We start from the raw sequence: 6,425 nt of genomic DNA, 5'->3' as shown, positions 1-6,425 counted from the left end.
TAAGTAAAGAAATATAATTAATACATTTAAATTAAAGCTTTTCATACAATTCGGAGCATGAAGAACACCTCGTTTTATCTAATAATACGATTTTATCTTCTCTGTAATGTGTTATTTAAATCTTTTGTATTTTCTTCCAAGTCGGAGAAAATTCCGAGAATCCAAATTAAATTTTGATATCTTTATAACACAAATGACTTAGATTTTGTAATTTACAGAAAATTTCTATCTTTATCTTGTTTATATAAACTAATGATACAAATAATAAGTTCTTATAATTTTAGTCTAATAATTTTCATTGCATACGCCATATATGGCTTTAAATGATTCAAGATGCATATGAAAACAAAATGATTTTTGCTTCGTTTTAATTAGACGAACTAGTGAATGACCAGAAGAGGAGTATTTAATATCTTTTTTTCATTTTTTTAAATCATTAATTTATATATGATTAAATTTTAGTAGCGAAAATTAAATTAAACTTTAATTTTAAAAAGAATCATCTGTAGTTAATACCCTGATTTTTTTCACGATGAACTTTTTTTCAATGTTACTTTTTAAGTTTTGCCTCTATATTTGGGCTTGTCACTTTTTACTCCGGGATAGTAACTTTATTGCCACAAAGCTGTGGATTAGTACTTGATTTCCTTTATTGCACAGCGATGACTATGATTTAATAGCACAAAAAGCTAATGGGCTTACGTATGTGAATTTATATGATTAATGCTTACTTGTGATTTTAGGATAACTGGAGATAATGATTCCTCTTTTCCATTGATATTACATCAATATTTTCCCAAGTATTATGTTACAATAAATTGGTTTAGATTTTTTTAATAAAAGTAATCAATAATTACAATGGAAATTAAAACCATAATCATGTTCATTGAGGATTTTCAATATGTAACAGGTCATACAGGAACTTCAATTGTGAACATTGCAGAGAACACACTCATCAGAAGATGACCCTCAGAAATAGGACAATTGTAAGTAATCAGTAAAATGAACAGGAATACGTCATGCCAACCATAAGATTTTTAGAGACATTTTCGCTTCTTAAATTAGAAGAGATGGAGGGGAAAACTTGTACATACTACATAACTACTAGGCAACCAACCTTTAACTGCAGGAAAGCTTTTGGTATGTGCAATACAGCTACAAAAAACCTCTTTAGTATTCATGTTAAAGTTTGAGAAAGTACCTTAGTATTTTTTCTAGTGTTTGCCAACATTTTCATGCACACTGTTTGCTTGTTTGTACTATCATTTTATTTTAAATTCTTCAGATGCCCTTTACCTTTGCCAGTTTAGAATCATTTGTTTTAAGGGCATCTGAGGGTTGGTTCCAGAACTTAATTAATCGTAAAGTAAATACTGGGGTATTATTCGGTCATAGGTTATGTTAATACATGTATAACATTTTGTTCTGATAGAGGTGGCATACAGGAAAAGAAACAATGCTAGATATCACTTCAAAGAAATAAAACAGCTTCATCTTGTAGGTGTATTTTATTTAAGGATCACTACTTCATGTCTGATGTGCTGAAAGTTATTCATAATCTGTTTGACTGTAATTTTTCATATTTTCAACTTCTATCCAGCTTAGTCAATTTTAATCAAATTTTGTGCAAAGCATACCCCAGGAAGGTGGGATGGAGTGTCAAGTGTGTCTCTGTCCCTGTCAATATAATTTCAAAGCAGTTAGTAAGGTTTGGGTCAATTTTAAATCCTCTTTAGCAGAACCATTGGGCTAAAAACAATACTAATGTGAAAGCTTTATCATTAAGTGTAGAGATGTTTTTGAAGATTATGTACCCCTAATGTACTGATAGTGTTACATTAGAAGTCTAAAATTTGCAAGGAATATGTGTAAAATCTTTTTAAAATCTCCTTCTTAACAATCAGAAACTAACATACTGTCTAATTAATATGCAACATCGTTTTGTGTGTTGAATGATGATTCCATTTTGATAAAATTATGGCGGATAGAGGGTAGGATGAAGATGCAGTTAGACATAGAAGAAAAAAAAAGAGTTGATAGAATTTAGTTTTTCTTCCATTTTATTTATCAATACATATTTCTGAATAAGAAATATACTTCTTCTTCTTGGTTGGGTTTAATCAACATAAAGGGTGATCTTGCTGTAGTCAAGAAAAACATGTTTTATACGGCAAAGAAATGCCTTTATCTAATTGCAGAATGAATAAAATGGACAGAGGCAGAACTGAAGGAGATGCATGAAATGAGGAATATTTCAAAGATTGCCTGAGCATAACCACTGCTACTGGATAAACATATGGCAATATAAAAGAGCAGGGTCAATTGAGGTATCATACAGTATAGGCCATGAGAGACCTTGAAGAAGAAAGTATTGAACAGAAACAAAAATAAAACCATTTTGACATTTATTGAAATATAGGATCAAAGTCTTACATGTAAAATTTGGATAACAGTGATGATTTGATTTAATATCTTTATCCCGATTTGTCGAAAAGATTTGGACATAGTGCATCAATTATTTTAAAGTTTTGATACAACGAATTCATTCATTGTACTTGTAACTGAGTTTTCTGGTGCGACACTGTTTTATCGGCTTCAAAACTAAGTTTGTGATTTCCAAACCAGATTAATGAGATCATGTAATATCTTTTAACATCGGTGACTATTTAATCCATTCTATTACATCTCAGAAGTATTTTTATTATTACAGGGAAAATATGCATTGTGCATGTATCTATAATAAACAGGATTATAGAAATTTTCCATGTAATACAACACAATCTTAGCAACTGGAGGCAAATACTTAACAAGTGTGTGATCTATTTCAGCATCTTGCTCTACCTGTAATTACTTGCTCCAAGTTCCAATATTTAAATTTAAATTTTGCAAACATGGTTATAAAATTCTTTAAAAGCCAAATAGTTTAGGCACAAAATGCTTATATATTTCCTATTATTTGTAAAGTGTACACTGAATGAGATGTGCAATATTAGAATTAAAGTATTAAATATGTTTTGGACTTATGTATGCTTATGCAGATAAATTTGAATTCAGCTAGGGAAGGTAAATGTCATACTTATTGGGTTTGCAATCTAATACAAGAGTATAAATATCCAAGGCAAATTTGACAATTTTAATGAAGGGTATAAGTAACCCAAGAAGAATTGGACAGGTAAACATCACCTGTTGGGTTTTATTCTAATGTTTGGATGTAATATCCAAGAAGAGTTGAACCAATGTCCACTACCTATTGGGTTTTCTTTCTTATGAAAAAAAATTTGAGTAACCCAAGAAGAATGTCCAATACCTTTTAGTTTATATACTATTGAAGGGATGAAGATATCCAAGAGGAATTGGACAGGTGTCCATTACATGTTGGGTAGTATTTTGATGAGGGGATTCTCAAGAAACCCAGGAATTAGACAAGTGTCCATTGCCTGTTGGGTGGGATGTAGATATCCAAGAGGAGTTGGACGGATGTCCATTACCTATTGGATGGTATTCTGATGAAACAATTCAAGAAACCCAAGAAGAATTGGACAAGTGTCCATTACCTGTTGGGTGGGATGTAGATATCCAAGAGGAGTTGGACAGGTGTCCATTACCTGTTGGGTTGTAGCTTGATGATGCGATTCAAGAAACCCAAGAATTAGACAAGTGTCCATTGCCTGTTGGGTGGGATGTAGATATCCAAGAGGAGTTGGACAGATGTCCATTACCTGTTGGGTGGTATTCTGATGAAACAATTCAAGAAACCCAAGAAGAATTGGACAAGTGTCCATTACCTGTTGGGTTGGATGTAGATATCCAAGAAGAGTTGGACAGGTGTCCATTACCTGTTGGGTTGTATTTTATGAGGAGATTCAAGAAACCCAAGAATTAGACAAGTGTCCATTGCCTGTTGGGTGGGATGTAGATATCCAAGAGGAGTTGGACAGATGTCCATTACCTGTTGGGTGGTATTCTGATGAAACAATTGAAACCCAAGAAGAATTGGACAAGTGTCCATTACCTGTTGGGTGGGATGTAGATATCCAAGAGGAGTTGGACAGGTGTCCATTACCTGTTGGGTTGTATTTTGATGAGGAGATTCAAGAAACCCAAATAGAATTGGACAATGTACACATGTTCAATTGTTCTTGGGTAGTTTAATCCCTTCGTCAAAATACAACCCAACAGGTATTGGACACCTGTCCAATGCCTGTTGGATACCTTCATTCTGTCCAACATGTAATGGGCATTTGCTTATTATTAATTGGTCATGACTCAAAAAGGTTTCTCCTGAAATACTTAATTTTGTTATTCAAGAAAGGTTGAACAGAGTCTGAGAAGTGTTGAGTAGTGTTTTCACAATTCAGTTTTTTTGCACTTAGGTATTCATATATCTTAATATTAGATATTTTGAAATATACAGGTGTATATCCTTATTGCTAAGAACAAATTAGTTAGGTGTTACAATAAAAGAGCTATATCACAGAAATTGACAAAATTATGGGTTCAAAACCAAAGGTTTTCAGTCTTGTCTGAATTTACCTGCAAATATTAGATATATATAAATTTGAAATGAATAAAAAACAATAAGAAAAAAAACCCAATTAAATACGGACACGACGATTAATATCCAATAAGATTTGAACAGTAACTACCCAAATAATGCTCTCTCGTGTGTACACTTTTTTTGTATCCAATAAGCAGTATCCAATAGGACTTGGACTTGATGTACCCAATATATAACCAAATGTGTGTCCGTCCGTCTTTCTGTCTGTCTGTAACGCTTTCGTTTCCACACGATATCTCGAGAACCCATTGAGCTTTTGCAATGAAATTAAGCATAGCAACTCAGTACGGACTAAAGAAGACCCCTATTGATTTTGAGGTCAAAAGGTCAAAGGTCAAGGTCATATATAAGAAAATTATGTCTGTTATAACACTTTCGTTTCCACACGATATCTCTAGAACCATTTGAGCTATTGCAATGAAATTTTACATAACAACTCCCTGTGGCCTAGGGAAGACCCCTATTGATTTTGAGGTCAGAAGGTCAAAGTTCAAGGTCGTAAATTTATACATTCTGTCTGTGTGTAACACTATCATTTCCGGGCGATATTTCAGGAAGATTTTGAGCTTATGCAATGTAATTTTATACCTAAACTCCCTAGGACCTCTCTCATCCCTCTCAAAGTGCCCCGCCCCGTTTGTTTTATTAGTATTTATAGTATTACATGTCGCTAATTTTAGCACAGGGGCATGCGGAGAGTTATTGCGTATAAATTAAACAGGTTCTCGGAGGACTTTATGTTCTTATTACATCTATTAGAACTGTTTAATAAAGGCTAAATAAATCAAACACCATGGATTGTGTCAAATTTTGACAATACCGAGCATGAATATATACATGTATGTGACTTCACTTCTGCATATACGCGATCACATGTAAAGCGCCTCCGTGGTCTAGTGGTATGTCTCCCGCTTCTTATGTGAGAGGTCCCGGGATCAAATCTCGCTTGTACCTTTCTTTTTTTTTTTTTTTTTTTAATTTTCTTTTTTTTTTTAAATGATAGTATTCAGCATGTGAAAAGAAAAAATTATGAGGTTATAAAATCATTATTACAGTGTGATAAATATTCCGTATAAAAAGAATTTTCTATACACATAATAAAGAATAAGCAATCAAATCTTTATACGCATATTGACATACATGTATTTTATTTGCATCAGTATACATGTATACATTTAATAATTCTACAAATTCAGTCAGGGGGATCCGACTTTTTCCCTAAGCGGGGGACACGAGTTCTCTGAATTAGCTTGTTTGATATTGCAATGAGAAATAGTAGTTAAAAGTCTGAACTATGTCGTGTCTGGGGTTAAATGTCGTACTGTTATATGCTACCTTCCCAAGTCGAGATTTTCTTATCCAATCCCCTCCACATAAACATGCTTAAATCAAGTATTGATGTTTTAATTGAAATCAGGTTATATAATATGTAGCTCCATTTAAAAGATTTCGGTTTCTAAATACAAATGGATTTGATTTAAAAAGGCAAAAAAACATGACATTGGAGGTCGTGACGGAGCAGCGAATAGCAATAATATTGTGCCTTACATTCGGGAAACTTTTTTTTACAAACTTTAAAAAAAAACTTTAAAAACTTTTTTAAAAATGTGGTCAAACCAGGATCTGTATGAAATATAAGCCTTGTTTTTGTATAAAACGGAAAATACAATTTTCGAGTGGAAGCGAGTTTGAATCGTACGATGGATTGTCTGCAAAGAAACAGATTATAGTTAAAATTCTTTTCAATAGAGTCGGGAGCATCATTTATCGTGAAGTGCGCTTCATTGTTCGAAATAAATATTAAAAATATTAAAATTTGAAAACACTGACAAACTAATTCAAGCATTTGCACAATTGTTAGCAAACT

This window comes from Saccostrea cucullata, unplaced genomic scaffold, assembly GCF_032062105.1.
Source record: "Saccostrea cucullata isolate Sc308-1 unplaced genomic scaffold, CSIRO_AGI_Scuc_v1 ctg995, whole genome shotgun sequence".
Lineage (NCBI taxonomy): Eukaryota > Metazoa > Mollusca > Bivalvia > Ostreida > Ostreidae > Saccostrea > Saccostrea cuccullata.
Note: the sequence above shows the minus strand (reverse complement) of the source record.